At 44.8% G+C, this 17675-nt stretch overlaps 1 protein-coding gene across 7 annotated transcripts in view; it reads left to right on the top strand.

Moving 5' to 3' along the window:
• Window positions 1-17675, top strand: part of OSBP2 (oxysterol binding protein 2) — a 345452-nt gene that overhangs the window by 129035 nt on the left and 198742 nt on the right. The gene's annotated exons all lie outside the window — the stretch shown is intronic.

The raw sequence follows: 17675 nt of genomic DNA on the forward strand, positions 1-17675 counted from the left end.
GAGAAGCTCTAACACCCCTGCACTTTGAAGCAGGGACTTGAAATTTGGCAGGGGATGGCCTTTGTGTCAGGGATGTGCCTTTTGCTGTGCCCAGGAAATTCTGCCCAAATTTGACAAAGTTATAAGCCTTTGAAAAATTTCCGTTTACGTGCTCCATTGAGACTTGCTAGAGCGTAATCAGTGAAATCTCTGAGGATTCCATCCTGAGAACTGTACTGCCTAGCCCAGCAACTAGTGCTGACCAGACTGTGCAAGCACCATCCCCATGGAGTGACTGAGGATGCTCCATCCAGCCCAGGGTTACAGGGATAAGCTGGACTTTCCCTATAACGGGAGCTCCGGCTGCTCCTGCCAGAGTTGGGTTGGGCACCATAGCTGATCTCAGGGAGCCTGTCTCTCCTGTGCTCTCACCGACCCCCCTGCTGCTGCCCAGGTGTTGTGATGGAAGAAGTCACCTGATGCAAATGTAAATGGAACAACAGCCGGACCAGCGGGGTAGGGGAAGACAAGGAGGCTGGTGAGAATCAGGCAGGACGGAGGGACAGAGATAAACAACAGCCTCCTTCACTGCAGAACCCTGATTCATCCTCAGAGCCAGTTTATTCTGTACACTGAATGAGGCAGGGGCCCTGGGGAAAAATTGTATGTGATGATGTAATTTCAGCCGGTGTCGTAATGCAGGTGCCTACGGGGGAGGGGGAGGCAAATTAATGTTTTACAGGCAACTTTAATATGGCATTTCCTATCTTTTGAGTGCTTGACTTTGCAGCCTTTGTTTTTTTAACAGTGTTTTATGTCTAATATATATTAATGTGGATGCATAGCTGTTTGAGAATTCAGTAAATAGTCCTATAGATAATACACACCAGCTTGTATGTCTGTCCTCCAATATCCCTAAGAAACTTACATATTTAACAGAGAGAGAGAGCCAGTGCTGCAAGCGGTTGGCCTGACTCACAATAGGACATCTCATGTGAGTCAGGGCTGGCAGGATCAGGCAAATAGGGATCACCTTGTCCCCCACAGAAATGCAGTCACCTCGTGGAGGGAAGGGGGCAGCTGTTTAATTGTGCACAGTGACTCTACATAGCAATTTAGAACAGATAGTGAAGATGGTTTGCTTCTTACTGTATCCTGCTGAAGCTACAGGGAGAAATTAGGTTGAGGGATTATAATGAATTGAACTGGAATTTAGTCTGTTTTAACAAACATAATCTTATTAAATGTGTTACATTCCTTTTCCTTAATTGATCACGTGTTTTGTTTGCTGGTATTGAAGGACATACATTCGGGTAAATAAAAATGTAAGAAATATGACACAGTCTTTAGGTGTCAGGTGGACGGTGACAGTGTCATTAAAAAGACACTGCCAGGAGAAAATCTACTTACAAATAATATGCAAAAATGCTGCTACCTGTGTTAGTAATCACACTTGGGACTATGAAAACTGAAAGGATGTTTGTTAATCTAGTTTACTTTCTTTCTGAATTTCACCTGTTTTGGGGAATGAAATTAGACTAGAGACAAAAGTGAGACTGAACAGTCTCTAGTTTCACTTTCTGTTTCTCTCCTACACTAGCACCATCTTTGGGATGCAAACACTACATTTCCCCATGTTTATCCCCCCCCAACTCCCCACTGTTCCTCACAAGTTCTTGTCAACTGCTGGAAATGGCCCACCTTGATTACCACTACCAAAGGTCCCCCCCCCACGCTCCTGCTGGTAATAGCTCACCTTACTTGATCACTCTTGTAACAGTGTGTATGGTAACACCCATTGTTTCATGTTCTCTGTGTATATAAAATCTCCCCACTGTATTTTCCACTGCATGCATCCGATGAAGTGAGCTGTAGCCCACAAAAGCTTATGCTCAAATAAATTTGTTAGTCTCTAAGGTGCCACAAGTCCTCCTTTTCTTTTTGCAGATACAGACTAACACGGCTGCTACTCTGAAACTACAAAGGAATGTTTACATTTAAAAGACAACATGCTTTTCTTGAAATAATTAAAAAAAAACCCCTCTCTCAAAACCACTGCTATTATTAACAAAACCTAAAATTAGAGCTGGTGACTCCAGCTGGCTGTGCTTTTTTGAATAGTTTTTATTAATAATAAATGTTTCTATTGTAGGTATTATAATTAGCTCAAAATGAATGCATGATGCTTGTAATGAGAAGCAAAGCGTGGTATTCTTTTAATGTATTTTGTCAGGGTCTCTCTCTGTTTATTCCCCTCTTCACTCATGCCCGCAGTTGTGGGATCTTCTGGCTTGGAATTTCACGCATTGATAGAAAACCTGTTTTGTGTTCCGACTCCCAGTGCATTCATTAGATGAGACTCGTGGCTGGACAGCAGTGTACCCAGCTCTCTTCCTAAGGAGGCCTGTGCTCTTTGTGATGCCTTGGGCTCCTGCAGCGCTGTTTTTGCTAGGGGTTTGGTTTGTCATGTCGTCCTGTTGCGCCCCCTGCTAGCCAAGCATGGCTCTGCCACACCCTGCCTCAATTTCTCCTTCACAGGTTCCCAGGAATAATCCAGAGACTTATATCCAGTACCAACCCCTTTTCTTGGGAACTGAGTCATTAATCCAAGGTAAAGTCAAACCCAAAGCAAAGTCTCAGCCACATCTCCTGCCCCAGTCTCCCACTGGGCAAAGCCCTTCCTTCCTGAGGTCTGTCTGACTCCAGGCCTCTCCACTAGGAACAATTTTCAGCCCTCCCAGGCCCTGCTCAGTCTCCACCATCAGCTCCCCATGGGTGCATCCATTCTCAGGCCTATGGTGTCTCCCCTTTCCAGCCAGGGGTTGCACAGGTCTCCTTCTGGACTCTCAGCTGCTGTTCTCCCTAGCTGCTGTCTCTCCATTTAGCCCAGCTGGGCAGCAGGTAATTAGTCGCAGGTGTACTGGACCCCCTGCACCCTCTGAAAAGGCCCAGACACCCTGGGACAAAGTTTAACTGGTGAATTTGGATTCTCCCTTCACCCTGGTTGCATGAAAGGGCCTTCCCTTTGCTGGTTGTGTGGTTCTGTGAGCCACCAGCAGATCTGGGAGCTGTGCCTTTCAGAGGAGAGAGAAGTGAAAGGAAAAACGTTCGTTAGAATCTGCTAATTTGGGTTCCCAGAGCTATTGGCTTTGGGAACAGCAGCTCCTTGTTTTCCTGTCTCTGTGGAATTCTTGGTAGTGCCTCCTTCCTTTTTGCCTGCAGTAATGCTTAGCTGTTACACAGCATTTCTCATCCTTGGTTCTCACAGGACTTTCCAAAGGAGAAATTGCAGGCCAGAAGACAAAGGGACTTGCCAGAGTTGTACATCAGGTCACCACTAGTTAGACTCCAGGTCTCCTGACTTCCAGAACAGTGCCCTATTCACTGGCCTAGCCTGGAGAACCTTCATTTCATTGGTGGTGTGTGGAGGGTAGCCAGGACAGTCCTCCACCTGCCAGAGCTGGGATTCAAATCCCAAGCCTTGGGCACAGGAGAAAGTGAGTTTGCCAGGTGTCTGCCCCCTGTGAGTCTTTGTGCAGATCATGCCAGATGGTTTGGCACGAGTGATCTCTGCTGAATTGGGATGATGTAGGTCAGGCTTGGAGTGCGTTAGTGCTGCCCTGTGGAAAGGTTGCACAGAACCTGCCTGCTTCCTCCTTGGTTTTATCTAGTGGAGGCAGCATCAAATTCACAGGAAAGAAGAAAGACTAAATGTACAATTAGGAGCACCAGAGGAGGTGGGTTCCCCTTCCTAGGCACTGCTGCTCATCATCCTTCGCTCTGCCTTTGCCACTTCTTCCGGTCTTCGCACTGATTCTTTACTGTCTTCTCTGCTGGGTCAGCTGGTTGTTTGCATTCACTCCTGCCCACCCAGTTCCCCTCTGCTGCATAATAGTAAACCTCATTCCTGATCAACCACGTGCTTGCCACATTTCTGAAATTCCATCAGCAGGAGACAGATGAAGCAAATGTGGCAGAAAGCTTAAAATGTCACAGTGCTAAACAAACAAGCCAACAACCTTCACAAAACGCACTAAAGATCGATTAAGATATTTCCTCCTTGAAATATACATCATAAGATTCCAGTTTTGCCTTGAACATTTGGAGAAACAAAACCAGCACGTTTTCTTCCCATAATGCATCTGTGTGGGATCCTCACTTCAAAGCCCAGTATATACATTGTGCTGCTAAAATCTCTGTTTATGACAGAGTGAATTATATCCAGAGTCAAAACCAAAATATGTGTTCAAAGAAACTGACAAATTAAAAATCCCACTGTTCTCTGAAGTTATTTTGCCTTCTATTGTTTCAAGTAACCCCTACGATTACTAGATCTGACAGAGATCAGAGGGACAAATTATTCTCTGGTTTGCCATTTTGCTTGCTTAGTGCACTGGACAGCTCTTTGTGTATAGTCAGTTTCCATTTCCCCCCACCCTCAAGATGGTCCCTTTTTGTTTTGATGGGTTTTTCACACAGTGGCGGGGGGAGATAAATCTTTTTTTAAAATAGGAAAATATAGGCCTGCTCCTATGAGCCACACGCAGGTAACTTGATATTGCTCAAGCCTTCTCATATTTGCAAGAGAAAACCCACAAAATCTGGCAGCCGTGACTGGGTCAGGGTTAGTATCAGAAACTACTTTTGGCTCATTTTTTGGAACTGACTAGGTTCATGATGCACCGTGTCACATGAATGCAGTTGGTAAGCCTCGTGTGTGCTACTTTAACTGAGGAGGTCACAACTGAACTTGCCTCCAACCTTTTCCTGGACTGGTGGTAGTGGGGAAAAAACCAACCCGCACTTATGTGACAGTGTGCACGAGGAGCTGTTTGCAGGAACGAAAGGCAAATGTGTCTTGAAAACCGACATCTGCCATGCTGGTTGCCAATAGTGAATTATGTTGATTAGTATAGGAATTCCCTTCAGTTCTTCCCTTTACCTGATGTCTGTCTGCCCATCTGTCTTGAGATTGTGAGCTCCTTGGGGCAAGCACCATCCCCTAATGCTCGGAAAGCTCTAGCACCACAAACAAACAATAATAATAATATAGTTAAATGTCTCTCTCTTTTTCCTCTTGTGGCAGGGCAGGAGCGGGATAACAGAGCAATGAAAATGGAGAGCACTTGGTTTGCCTCATTTAATTCAGCCTCTGAAAACCTGGTTATTGTCACCTGTCAAAGGTGTAAAAAGGGAGATTTTTGACTCATGTAGAAATGGTGAAGCCCTGGGCCCAGAACAGCCATTTGGACTGTGAGAGAAGGACACAGCCATATACTAAAGGATAGGAAAATGGTAGCAAATTGGGCAGGTAATGCTTCTGCTCCAGGAATTCCCTATAGCACCACGTGCACGTTGGCACCTTACTACTGCTGCTAGTCATCTCATCTAGGGTCAGAGAAACCTTCCTGCAGCAATCCCAGTGAGAAGAAGATCTGCGAAGGTCTCCTCGTGGGCTATCCCCAAGGTTATTTCGTGGGGAGCATGCTGAGATTTGCTTCCCCAAAGAATGAGCTGCCATTCCTCACTCAGGGTGAAATTTGCCCCGTGCATAGGGCTGGCACAAGATCTGCACCACTCAAATCCCACTGACACCCTCAACATAAAGAAATATCAAGCACATAATTAGCTGGAGCAAAAGAAAAGGAATTGATTAGGTAGGCCAGACATTTCACACTTTGTTGCCTAAAGCTGGCACTAAATCCATATTTAAGCAACTAAATAAATGGGCTGATTTTCAGAAAAGCTGAGCACATCATTCATAATAACGGTTGTGCAAGAATGCTAGCTTGTTCTATGTGTGACTTTACACATTTGAGTCACAATCCTAATCACTGATATGCTCACATGGACCCTGGTTCCCATGTGGCGAACAAATCCAGTGGCAGGTTCAGGGCTGTGATTTTGGGTAGAATCTCATTATGAAATTTTGTTGCTGTAGAGAACAAAATAGAGAATTTTTCAGTAGGTTTTTTTCCATCGAAATCGCTGTTCATAGGAAATTAGTTTTGCACCTGCAAAAACTAGCCTTTTGTTTTTGCCAAAAAATAAAAGCGAACAGGGAGGTGTTTTTTGCACCTTTGCATTCAATTTCCTTCTAGAGTAGCAGCCGTGTTAGTCTGTATTCGCAAAAAGAAAAGGAGTACTTGTGGCACCTTAGAGACTAACAAATTATTAGAGCATAAGCTTTCATGAGCTACAGCTCACGTTTTTTTTTTTTCCACCAACATGCATACCGATGAAGTGAGCTGTAGCTCACGAAAGCTTATGCTCTAATAAATTTGTTAGTCTCTAAGGTGCCACAAGTACTCCTTTTCTTTTTGCGAATACAGACTAACACGGCTGCTACTCTGAAACCTGATCACTTAAAATAAGCCATCACCAGCAGCAGGGGGGGGAAAGGAGGAAAACCTTCATGGTGACAAGCACGGTAGGCTAATTCCAGCAGTTAACAAGACATATCTGAGGAACAGTAGGGGGTGGAGTGGGGGGGAGAAATACCATGGGGAAATAGTTTTATTTGTGTATGCACTCATTCCATTCCCAGTCTCTATTAAGCCTAAATTAATTGTATCCAGTTGCAAATTAATTCCAATTCAGCAGTCTCTCTGTTGGAGTCTGTTTTTTGAAGCTTTTTTGTTGAAGGATAGCACACTCTTAGGTCTGTAATCTAGTGACCAGAGAGATTGAAGTGTTTTCCAACTGGTTTTTGAATGTTATAATTCTTGACGTCTCTGATTTGTGTCCTTCATTCTTTTACGTAGAGACTGCTCCAGTTTGGCCAATGTACATGCAGAGGGGCATTGCTGGCACATGATGGCTATATCACATTGGTAGATGCGCAGGTGAACGAGCCTCTGATAGTGTGGCTGATGTGATTAGGCCCTATGATGTATCCCCTGAATAGATATGTGGACAGAGTTGGCAACGGGCTTTGTTGCAAGGATAGGTTCCTGGTAGTGGTTCTGTTGTGTTGGTGTGTGGTTGCTGGTGAGTATTTGCTTCAGATTGGGGGGCTGTCTGTAAGCAAGGACTGGCCTGTCTCCCAAGATCTGTGAGAGTGATGGGTCGTCTCTATTATATCTTGAAAATGTACGTACTGTATAAATATTGTAATCTCAGGAAGATGCAATTTAAAAGATGGAATCCGGGATCTTTGCTTTTTTCTGAAAACCTTGGAAATCTTACTGAAAATGGCAAAGAATAGCCAGAGTAACATCATAATCCTTGTAATATTTGACAGCACTTCTGTCTCCAGTGTCCCTAAATCATTGCTTACCCAGCCAGCTGTTCAGTTTGCTGAATGGCATACAGAATGAGCTTGCTGCAGCCGCTTACAGGGCAATAGAGTTGTGATTTATGCAGCATTTCTCCTAGACCTGTCAATTCTTCCAACGCCTTCCCCACTGCTAACCGCGAGGAAAACATTAAGGCTTGGGAAAATCCAATGTCACATAAAATACAGGGGTGAGAAATCATGGTGTGTGATCATTAATAGAAAAGCCTGTGGTTTCCTGGCTAAGCTGTTAGGCTGATTTAAAGTGTTGCCTGTGGAAAACCCTTAATCAAGTTCCTTAAAAAAAAGTCTTCTGATGCATATTCTAGGCAAGTGTCCTAAAAATAACTTGCAGCAGTATTTAAAGGGACAAGCCTGTTTCCAAATAACTGTATGCTCCCAGAAATGTTATCCCTTCACATTCAGTTCTCAGGATGAATATCCTAAAGCATGTTCTGCATTGCATTAGAGACAGCTTCAGCAAAACCTTCCACGGGGTCATACCTAGGGATGTTTTTTCCTTGCTCCCTGACAGATGATCCATCTGTCCAGCACTGACAGAGTTAAGCATTGCCTTATGCACTGAAGTAAGCAGTGGTGCATTCTGGTTATAAGGTGTTTTGATGGTTGCTGTGAGTTCCATGGTGTAGTGCACTGGTAACAGCATGGGGCGAGAATTTATCATGTGAAATGTGGAACTGTAAGTGCAGCGATTGCAGCATTAGAGCTGATTGCTGAATAAGGACATTTATATCCATCCCAGGCTGGCTAATAGTACTATAGAGCTTAGCATCCGCAAGAGCGATCCTTCCAGCTGTGGGATGAAGGTAGGGGCTGCTGGGAGACAGGATCCGTTCGTTCCTTCTGCAACTCCGGCTGTCTGAATAAATTTAAGAAGGTTTAGTGGCCTTCCCGGCTTCCTCAATGGATGCCCTATGTTTCATCTAATCAGCCCTTGTTCTGTTGCTGGTATTTTTACTGCATGATCAATTCAGGTCCAGTGTGCATTCCATCAAGCAGAATGGCATGGATTTTTAAAATGTCACGCACCACGGTTTTCGTGTGTTGGATGTGTCTTGCAATGTGTTTTTGGCAGTGATGGAGGGTTTGTAGCAGTTAGAAAGGGTCTTCCTGAGAGTCTTGTATTTAACTTCATACAGAAGCCAAAAATGTACTAAGTCAAAAAGAAAAATATGTGAAAACAACCCATTATTCTACTCATCTTCCGCGCTGCATGGTAGTACTGCATGTTCTTTCGGAACAGAGAGCTGACTTGTTAATTGCCTAAAAGGGGCAACTGGGAACTGTGTGCTGCATCCGTTCTCATCCTGTGTTTTCAGCTTTATCCAGTGCATGGCACTTTCACTTGGATGAGTTGTATTAAGTCATGAAGGTCATATAGATCCCCCCAGCCACCCTGTGTTTCTATCTGGTTCTAGTGCTGAAGGGGTTAAACTCCATTATTTTTTATTCTTTAGTCATTGTATTTTTAATAATAGAAAATAGTTAATTGGGATGTTTGTCATTGTGGGAAATTAGCTGCTGTGAGAGATGAGCCTTCTCTGCCTATGACTTGTAAAAACAGTTGGTTTTCATTGTAATTGAAATTGCAGGTGAGATGAAATGTGGAGGTTTCACTTTTTTGCATGGTAACTTGCCTTGTCAGTTCACACAGCTCACTCCCTTTGAGGCTCAGAAATGTTCCTCCGGAAATCCTTCTCTCTGAATAATGAATAGAACTGATTGGTGGCAAACTGTATTATTAGCTCCTGAATTCTAGACACCTGCTCTTTAATGCAGGCTGAACTTACTACAGTAATGGCTTTCTAAATGCTCAGCAAGAATTCACTGTAGGTTATATAGTCTGTTGGAGAACTTTGGTTTATATGGGTTACTGATTCTATGAAGCAATTGTACTGAACAGCACCAGTTTGGGATTGAAACTCCCCCTTGCCACACTCGGGAAGGATTTTGTTGTTATTTTCTGGGTCAGATCCTGAGGACCCTGCTCAGTGGTGTATTGAGATGTTGGAGGCAGTGGGAACTTGCCTAGTAAGAATCTCAAAGTTCAGTCTAAAGAAAAGGAGTACTTGTGGCACCTTAGAGACTAACAAATTTATTAGAGCATAAGCTTTCGTGAGCTACAGCTCACTTCATCGGATGCATTTGGTGTTTTTTTTTTCCACCAAATGCATCCGATGAAGTGAGCTGTAGCTCACGAAAGCTTATGCTCTAATAAATTGTTAGTCTCTAAGGTGCCACAAGTACTCCTTTCTTTTTGCGAATACAGACTAACACGGCTGCTACTGTGAAAAAGTTCAGTCTGTTGTTTGTTTTATTTAGAGTTGTTTGGTTTTTTCTGTGATCCTACACAGCTCTGTTGACTGGAGCAGAGTTCCTGGTAGGCCCAGCAGTCTGTCAAAGCAGAACAATTTGCAAGGCTGGGGCCGTAGACAATACATACAACTCCATGTCTATGGCTTAGGGTGGTTACAATGGGGTAGGCATGCTGTAGAATCCTGCCTCTTGGGGGTTTGCAATGATTCACTGTCTTCTGTTTAAACTGTAGTAGCTGCCTTCCAACTGAGCAGAATCTCACTTACAGGTACCGTTTAGGGAAATTATATTCACAGCCACTTTCAACTCAATGAGCCTTTTTTCATGGATTGGCTTGCAAGTTGCTACCAAGCAAGGGGCCAGTTAGAAAACCTGCCAATCATGAGTTTGTAAGAAAAATAGAGTTCTCTGAATGTGCATCTCCAATGAATGGCGACCTTCCTCGTGGGCTTTGGAGAAGGACTTCTCTGGTTCAGTGGCTGTGGCACTAACAGCTGTTTTATTAGTCATTATTTGCATCACAGCGATGCCGAGTGTCCCAGTGGAATTGGGGTCCCATTGTGTGTACACGCTGGACAGACAGATTGTGTTGTGGTCAGTTTTAATTGCTAGCATTTTGACTGAGCCTGGATTATCGGAGGTTAGGCACCAAAATCCCATTGAAACTCAGTGGGAGTTGGGCCTCTCATTTCCATTTCTTCCTTTGAAAATCCCAGTTTTGAAAATCCCAACCTTAAGGTTTACCTCTCTGATTTAAAAAACCCCAAAAGACTGACAACTGTGAGTAGTGTTAAATTCAGCATTTCCTTTCATTGTAACAAACTCTGATGCTGTTCTTTGTGGCATGAGAATTTGTCCCTGGGAACTGAACTAAGTCCACCAAATCCATTTCACAGCTACAGTGTAGTACACACAAAGTTATTCCCAGTCTGTAAAATCTCAAGTATAATTTTGCGTTAAATTAAGTAGTTTCTTTAATCTCCTTTTTGAAAAATGTAGATGAAGTGGAATGTGATGCTGCATGGACTTGAAGGGTGTAATTAGATTGTTCGTACAAATAAACGTATGCCAACGGGCTGTTACAGTTAGTTACTGACTATGACCAGGGGATGCTCATTCTGAGCGTCAGGTTGTCCTATTTTTTATATTTTTCTTTTGTGTGGCTCTGCACTATTTTTATAGTCGTGGTATATAATGGTATATGTACATAAAGAGGTGTTCATGCACACACAAGCTGTTGTGTGTTATGTAACACACACACACAAATAGAATCAACTCCACATTTAAGCAGGAAAACCACCTGATTCCTGTGGCACATAAGTGGGAGAAAAATGCACAGCCCTGTTAAAAAGAGTAGAGAATGCCAAGGGCATTTTTTGTATTGGGCCAACTTCTGTTGGTGAGAGAGATGAGCTATCTAACTCACACAGAGCTCTTCTTCAGGGCTGGGAAACGTATTCAGTGTCACAGCTAAATTCAGGGTGGAACAGGTTGTTAGCATAAGTAGTTAACATATATTTCAAGGGACCGTTCAAGGTGAAGTCGTCTCTTAACACCCCTCCAGTCACAGAGGGGAAAAGAGGAGAGGAAGGTGATTAGTGGGTTACAAATTCTTGTAATAAGCCACAAATCCAGTGTCTGTTCAGTCAATGATTTATAGTGTCCAGCAGAGTTATGAATTTAAGCTCCCAGGCTCGTCTTTGGAAGATGCCCTGCAGGTTTCTTTTGAGAATGGAGGCAAAGAGATCAGATACAGAGGGATCATTTTGTGGAAAGTATTCACCCACAGGCCTGGGCTACACTAGAAAATTAGGTCATTTTAACAATGTCGGTTGGGCTGTGAAAAATCCACTCCCCTGGGTGGTGGTGTTAAGCCAACCTAACCCTGGTGTAGACAGAACTAGACAGATGGAAGAATTCTCCCATTGACCTAGCTACCACCTCTTGCGGAGGTGGATTCCCTATGCCAATGGGAGAACCCCTCCTGTCAGCATAGGCAGTGTCCATGCTGAAGTGCTACAGTGATGCAGCTGAAGTGGCACAGCTATGTCCCTGTAACATTCACGTGACGGTGTACACAAGCCCCACTTTTCACAAAGCGATCCCTCCATATCTGATCTCTCAGCCCTCATTCTCAAAGGAAACCCGCTCAACACATTCCAAAAATGGAGCCTGGGAGCCTAAATTCATGACTTTGCTAGACACTTAACATCATGGGCTAAATAGAGACACTGGATTTATGGCTTATGATAACAAAGCGTAACCAATAACAACCCCAGCTGCCTATCCCCCCTTCGTTTCTCCCCCCACACCCCATGACTGAAGGGTGTTAACAGCCACTTCACCTTGAATGGTCCCTTTAATATGTGTTAACTACTATGCTAAACAGTCTGATCCACCTGTATAAATAAATCTGTTAGTCTTTAAGGTGCCACCGGACTTCTTCCTGTATTTAGCAGTGACACTCAGAGTACCTTTCCCAGCCCTGAAGAAGAGCTCTGTGTGAATTTGAAAGCTCCTCTCTCTCACCAACAGGAGTTGGTCCAATACAAGATATTGTCTCTCTAAGGCCAGATCTGTACTAGAAACTTACATCAGTCTAACTGCGTCGCTCAGGTGTGGGAAAACCCACTTCGCTGAGCCACATAGTTATTTTTAGAGCCCTGCGCAGATACAAAATTTGTATCCACATGTGAGCTGCAGACATGGTCCGCTGATATCTGTGGAATTCGCAGGATCCAGTTAACCTAACCCCCTCTGTAGACAGCGCTAAGTCGACTGGAGAATTCTCCTGTGGACATAGCTACCGCCTCTCGGGGAGGTGGGTTAATTACACCCACGGGGAAGCCCTCCCTTGGGCGTAGGCAGCATCTTCAGGGAATCGCTGCAAATGGCGCAACTACAGTATTTATGTGTTAGACTTTCCCTAATATCCTGGGACCAACACAACTGCACCGACACTGCCTACAAGGACTTTCTGTATGTATACATTAAAATTAAAATAGCCCCAGGGTTGCCTTTGTGCTGTTTCCCTGTGACTCCCACCCTGCTGCGGAAATGTCCATCCATCCATCTCCTACTTATTCAAATACAATGAAATATGAATTTCAGCGTTGGCAGGGGACAGCAGCCACAGAGTCTTGCTGCAAGAGTCATTCCCAGCATGCTATGGCAGTACACACATAACTTATTTTATATAGGTAAAATGTTATATCTATTTTATTATATATGTGTGTGTATATCACCTTGATCGAACTCGAACCATCAGCCCTCACAGAGAGAGCGCAGATCACAACATGTCATTTGTGTTATTCTAGCCAGTCCTTCAGCTACCCCACTGGCCAGGCTGTCAGTGGCACCAGACACCCGATTGGCGCAATGCACCACAGCTCAGAACTCCAGAGCGATCGGCTAGCCTCAGCTGGGAATATAGGCACATGCCCCCGCGCCCGGTGTGTGTATGTATATACACGCATCTAAATATTATTTGTGTGTGTGTATATCAAAAGTCCTAGCCAATCTTCATTATGACCTGTCCTAGCCTTGTTGCTAGCCTTTTCCATACAGCAGGACGGACAATCTCTTGCCTGATCCCACTGGGCTTAGACTGGTTAAGAAAATCTTCTTACAGTAACTGCACACAACACATTGCCTTGTTGGAACATAAATCCTAAATCAGGGGGACGACACTTCCCTTCATGTGTTCCGATGAATAATGGGTTTCTGCATTACATACTTCAGCTAGGAATACATTCTGGTGTGTCTATGGAATCTCTTGGCAGATAGTAATGTGGAGTAGCTTTCAGTAGGATTGTGATGGTATTTCACTGACGGAAAAAGAATGCTTTTGGAAGAATCCAGGGCAGTCCCATAACTATAGACATTTTCCTATGTCAGACCATTATGTATGGTATACCTGGCCAATCCCGAATGACCTCTTTGTCTCCCTCTCGCTCGCTATCTCAGAGTGATGGGGTTGTTGAAAGTACAAGCTGCGATTGGTTACTAGAACAGTTGGATATTTCCTGTAACCCAGTCTGTATCTTAAATAATACTGGAGTGGGAAGGCGTTCCCCAGACTGTTCCATTGGGGTGAGGTTGGGCGTTTGCTTTTGGGTTCACAGAATTGGGTGTTCTCGGAATTCCTCTGGAAGGACTGGGCCCATCGGCTCTCCATCACTACCCTAGCAGCAATGGTGCATGCAGAGCTGTGGTGACAGGGCTCCCTAGTTGGTTGCTGCCCCGGCCACCCCTAATGGGGTCTACAGCACAAGAGGGCTCCGTGGAAAGAGGCTATAGTCCCAGGCTGTTACCTTCTAGACAAATTGTCCTGGGGCTGTGGGTGATGTGCAGCATGCATTAGTCTTCCAGCTCCCTCCAGCCCTCAGAGAGCCTTCTCCGGGACAAGGCCATGTTGCTGTGGGTGTTGAATCCCCTACTCTTTTATCATAGGCAGGGGGAGATACCTGCATAGATGGAGCCCTTCCCATTTCTATCTGGGAGGAAGCAACTGAGCCAAAAGCCTCATCTAGGCAAAGATGTTACTTTTTCACCTCCCAAGATTGTTCCCATCACTGCCACCCTTGCCTCAGCTCTCCTGGGCAAGCAATAAAGGGCTGGACTAGAACTAGGAGAAAAAAGCCAAATACTTTTTGTCAAAAATTTTGAAAAAGCAACTTTCATTGTGTAAATTTCCCACAAACATCTTCCAGTCTGTCCCTGAAAAACTGAAACCAAAATCTGAAAATACTTTTCTGAAAACTGGAAACGTTTTCCAAGGAACTGGTTGGGTTTCAGTTGAAAACCCAGAAAATTTCTGCCTAAATGAATATTTTCTGCAGAAATGTTCATTTTGGTCAAAAAGCCATTTTTTCCTCACCTAAAAATGTTTTGACAAAAAAAAGTGTGAACAGCTCTAGGGTGGACCCTGAGGGTCGCTACCACCAAGCCCCCAAATTCTCAGGATGCTCCCTTTAAAAACGGGTTCTTTTGGGAGCAGTGATCTTGGGCCTATTGTAGGGATCGGTTGCTATAGGCAGAAGTCTTTGGAGCGCCTTCTGTGAATAAATAAATACAATTGGCAGTTTCTCTTTATATTTTGTATCCCGTAAGTGAGTGTTTCATCACATCTGCTGCTTCCCTTACTGACTGGGGGCGTCAGGGGACAGGGAGCAGGCGGGGTGGCTGGGGCAGGGGTACCAGGAGGGCAGTCAGGAATGAGAGGAGGGGTTGGATGGGTGGCAGGGGGCAGTCAGGGTTAGGGATTCTGGGGCAGTCAGGGGACAAGAAGAAGGGGGTGGTTGCATGGAGCAGGGATCCCGGGGGGGGGGTAGCAGTCAGGAAGGAGAGGGGTTGGATGAGGCGGCGGGGGGCAGTTAGGGGTGGGGGGTCCGGGGGCAGCCAGGGGACAGAGAGCGGGGGTGTGTGTGGGTGGGACAGAGGCCTGGGGGCCATCAGGGAACAGTGGGGATTGGATGGGGCAGAAGTCCCGGGGGGAGGGCCGTCAGGGGGCAAGAAGCAAGGGGGTCAGATAGGGGGGGCGGGGGCCGTGCCATGCCTGGCTGTTTGGGGAGGCACAGCCTCCCCTAACCAGCCCTCCATGCAATTTCAGAAACCCAATGTGGTCCTTATGCCAAAAAAGTTTGCCTGGCCCTGTGTTAAGTGGTTTGCCCTGGGTCATACAGTGCATTCAGTGTCAGAGCCAGTGCTAGAATCCAGAATCCTGACTCTCAGTCTGCTGTTCTAACTACTATCTTATAAAATTATAATTGTTTGTATTCTGATAGTGCCTAGGCACCCTCTTCATAGACCAGGACTCATCCAACACTTTAGAGTCTTTCATTAATATTTGATCTTGCTAGATTTGAAAATTTGTATTGAGAGTCAACCCCAGGTCTCCCACATGGCAGCAGAGGCACCTTTGCTTCTTGCGTGCTAATGATTTAGTTAACAAGTCAGTGCTCTTGGGCTTACAGATGATGTGCCAATTCTAAGGCAGAAAAGACTTTTAAGGCCAAATTATGAAACTCTAAAGTGAAGTTTTAAACTGAGGTGCAGACAAAGTATAATGTGTAATTACTGCTGCATTACATTGATATGAGATTACACTTAGCCCTCGTCGTCAGAAAAAGGGTCTCTTGGTTGATGGATCAAAGAAAGGATCCAGCTGTCTAGATTGGCTTCCAGGAGTTCAGATGCTTGCTCTGCCTTTATCCAGAACTGTTTGGTGTGGAAATCAGGCTGAAATCTCATGTTATGGGGCTTCATGGAACTTTATGGTACTTTCTGCTTTTGCATGGGTCGGTAAGCTTCCCTCAGTGCCTTGGTGCTTCCACTTCCAGCTGAGTCATGGGAGCCATTCCCACAGTATCTCTGTTCCTCCTGTCCCAGGCTAGCCTCTATCACAGTATTGTGCTACTGCTACTTCCTTCCTCAAACCCTTCCCCACCTCAGGAATGGTTCACTGTGACTGGGGGGGAGAAGTTCCAACCCGTTTCACCTGTCCTTAGTATTTGGGCTTCTCCTGGGAGTGCAGGGCTAGCAGCCACAGTTTTTCAGTTGCTCAGAAGTAAACCAGCTAGCAGCATATGTGCCATTTCCTGTATAAACTCATCCATAAACCAACTCCCGTCACAACTGCCTGTCCCTGTATTTACACCGTGAAATACATACAAAAGTACTGACCCATGTATAAGCAGCATAGACTGATACATGATAACCAACGTCACATATAATCATAGAATATCAGGGTTGGAAGCGACCTCAGGAGGTCATCTAGTCCAACCCCCTGCTCAAAGCAGGACCAATCCCCAATTTTTGCTCCAATCTCCTAAATGGCCCCCTCAGGATTGAACTCACAAGCCTGGGTTTAGCAGGCCAGTGCTCAAACCGCTGACCCATCCCTCCCACATGGTCTTAAGGTGGCTCCTGAGACAAGAGGTGTTGACAGAGCCTGTTTTAGACAGTGCAGTGCTTAGAAACTGTTCAGTCTCAGTCTCGTGGCACTGATGATCTGTGATTTGTGGATACACTGATCCATCATAATGCAGGCCAGACATTTTTCCTAATAATTAATCTGTGCACAGTTCTATGTGGCATCCAATGTGAGTGACTGGTGCAGTGTGACTTGGGAGCGGAGCTCATCAAGAGAGTGTGAAACAGTAGCTACTGTCTGGATGATAACGTCAAGCCTCAGATATTTCTGGCCCAGGAAGGATTCACAGAAGGGGCCATTATGATCATCTCATCTGACCCTCTTGCTTACACAAGTTGGAGAATTTCCCCAAATGATGCATCAAGCCTATAACTTCTCTTTGAGCTTGGCATCTCTTTTACAAAGACATCCAGGCTTGATTTAAAGACTTCAAGAGACGGCGTTTCCACCACATCCCCAGGTAAGTTGTTCCAATGGTTAGTTTCCTTCACAATTAAAGAAAAATTATGCCTTATTTCTAGTCTGAATGTATCTAGCGTTAGATTCCAGGCATTGGATCTTGCTGTGCCTTTGTCTGCTAGATTAAAGAGCAGTCTACTAGGGGAAATTTCTTCCCGAAATAGTAAACCAGGATCAAAAATCACTTCTTTACTTTCTCCTTGGACAAATGAAATAGATTGAGCTTCTTATGTCTCTCATTGTAAGACACATTTTCCAGACCTCCAATTTGCTTGTACCTCTTCTTTGAACTCCTTATAATTTTTAATATTTTTTTGACATGTGGTCACCAGACCAGGACACGGTATCCAGCAATGATCTCATTAATGCTGTTTTCAGGAGATACCACCTTTCCATTCCTATTTGATATTCCCCTGCTTACACATTCAGGGATCATGATCCCTACCCCTTTAGCTAAAGCATCACATTGGGAGCTCATGATCAATTGGTTATCTGCCATGACCTTCAAGTGTTTTTCAGTGTCATTGCCTTCCAAGATACTATCTCCCATCCTGTATGTGGTGTGAAAGAAGGGTTACATGGAGGGTCACAGTGAGCCTCTGAGGCTAGTGAAATCCGCCAGGAAACATGGGACCCACGGAGGCAAGGACAGAGCTTTGTCACAGTGGGATCTAATTCCTTTGTTCCTAG

This window comes from Dermochelys coriacea, chromosome 15, assembly GCF_009764565.3.
Source record: "Dermochelys coriacea isolate rDerCor1 chromosome 15, rDerCor1.pri.v4, whole genome shotgun sequence".
Lineage (NCBI taxonomy): Eukaryota > Metazoa > Chordata > Testudines > Dermochelyidae > Dermochelys > Dermochelys coriacea.